The sequence below is a fragment of the Cryptotermes secundus genome, unplaced genomic scaffold (genome assembly GCF_002891405.2).
Source record: "Cryptotermes secundus unplaced genomic scaffold, Csec_1.0 scaffold468, whole genome shotgun sequence".
NCBI classification, from domain to species: domain Eukaryota; kingdom Metazoa; phylum Arthropoda; class Insecta; order Blattodea; family Kalotermitidae; genus Cryptotermes; species Cryptotermes secundus.
The window spans coordinates 2480121-2482056 of record NW_019721526.1 but is presented as its reverse complement, the minus strand read 5'-3'; the positions used below and the strand labels follow the sequence as shown (position 1 = coordinate 2482056).

Genomic DNA, 1936 nt, shown 5'->3' with positions numbered 1-1936 from the left:
AGACAAACCTACCTTTATCATGGCAGGATCCCTTGCTGCCCCTCTCTGGAGAGTTAACTCTTTCTGCAAGGCATGTATGATTTCAGTCTTTGCCTGTATGTTGTCTTCGGCGTCACACCAGCTTTCCATCAGCTTCACCATAAATTGATGCTGCCATGAGACTATTTTTGGAAAATATTCCAGTTCATCTTCAGGAATTTCATTCAGCTTACGTGTTTTCAGAGCAGCTGCAATGGCCTGAACTGTTTCGGTAATCGTCATAAATTCTTCGACCAACATTTGTTTTGAGTCTTCTCTTCCAGGCGGGATTAAGTCACTCCCTCGACTTTCCTCGTTTTGTGACATTCTGCTCATTATATGGTTGAATTTTTTTTGTATATAATCAAATTCCTTCACAGTACCTCTCTTCAGCGCACTAAAGACGGAACAAAACTGTATTAACAGAAACGACTACTCACTTACAAAACCAACAGAGTCTAAAATTCAATATTTCTTAGAAGGAAAGATTCATCCAACTGCTTGTTACGTAAATAAAAATACTGTGTATTATTCAATTCTTCATATACATCATCACGATTCTTTCCACTACTTTACATTTGTAGTTACTTCATACAGAGTTCAAACACAGCTCTTATACAGGTATACAAAAGCCAGTTTGAGATACAGTTATTTGTGCTAAGGGAGATGTAGATACTCTCAATGTCTGCCAGATGGTGTTACTCATCAAACAACCTTGATACATCACTTGATAACACATGTGCCCACTTTCAAAGCCAATATAATGTGTCTTTGCCTGGTTGTATATGCTCACAGAGGATATGAGCCTCACATAAATAAAACTTTCTGTCGAAATTTCAATGGGTATTACGCTAGTTCCAGTGATAATCAAATGTTCATTCTCATACGCTTTGGTAAATGAGACTCTGACACAGAAGAATTATACTTTTACTTGCTTTGGGAAAGAAATAACTGAATTCCAGCATTGAAGAATGGTCGCAAAAATTAAAACTGAACTGGAATCTTCTTACACAAAAAACTGCAGCATACCTTCGACCTGACAGTGGCATAAGATTGCATACGTGAGGATAAAAAATATCAGGACTATTGAATTGAGACTCACTCCCTCTCTTGCACGCACACACTTAAAAAGTTTGAAATGACACGTTCTATAGTATCAAATTAAAAAAAAAATGGAATGTTTGGTCATCTGGAAGATTCTGCTACTAATTGTGGAGATATGAAATAACTTTTCACAAAACCAGTAAGCGGATATTTTGCTGCAAAAATTAAATTTCATAATGTTATAATCTATTTCTCATGATGTATCAAGTTATAAATCCTGTTCGAATTTCTATGAGATGCAAGTAACTGCACTTATTATTATTATTATTCTCTTGCTCTTGAGGAGTTAAAATTGCATACCTTATGTACTAGGATACATCGCCTTGATGCTCTCTTTCTTATTCAAGTTTATTTTGGCTCAAAATTCTGCCCTTCTGTCCTGGAAATTGTTGGTCTCTGAGTTCCTGCTCGGTATATCAGAGATTCTGCATTGTTCAATGTTTGCTCCTTATTTAAATATTGTCCCTCTGCTAGATGCCCAGCAGCTGCTAATGCTGTATGCAGGGATGTTGATGTATTCGGAGCCAGGAATGTTCTACCCAAACAAATTTTAAATATAGTATAACTGTTAGTATTTTTATTATTTGCATGTCCAGTAAAACAAAATGAATTACATATATTATTATTATCCTCTGAAAATCTATACTATTCATTTCTTAATTAAATATTTATGTTTCATTCCTAAATTCGTAATGACACTTAGTTTAATGATAACGAAATTATTATTACTGTCATAATTATCAGTTATTTGTTTGTTTACTTTTAGTTTTATTCATTATTAATTCTTCCAAGTACTTACCTGTATAAGATTGTG

At 34.6% G+C, this 1936-nt stretch overlaps 1 protein-coding gene across 4 annotated transcripts in view; it reads right to left on the bottom strand.

The window, feature by feature from the left end:
• Positions 1-1936, bottom strand: part of LOC111875517 — a 101741-nt gene that overhangs the window by 26683 nt on the left and 73122 nt on the right. Inside the window, exon 1 of one of the 4 annotated variants that reach the window (XM_023871831.2) lies at positions 1423-1453. The exons of the other annotated variants lie outside the window; for them this stretch is intronic. The gene's annotated coding sequence lies outside the window, so the exon portion shown is untranslated. Of the gene's footprint in view, positions 1-1422; positions 1454-1936 lie in introns of those variants that run through there. 4 annotated transcript variants of the gene reach the window in all.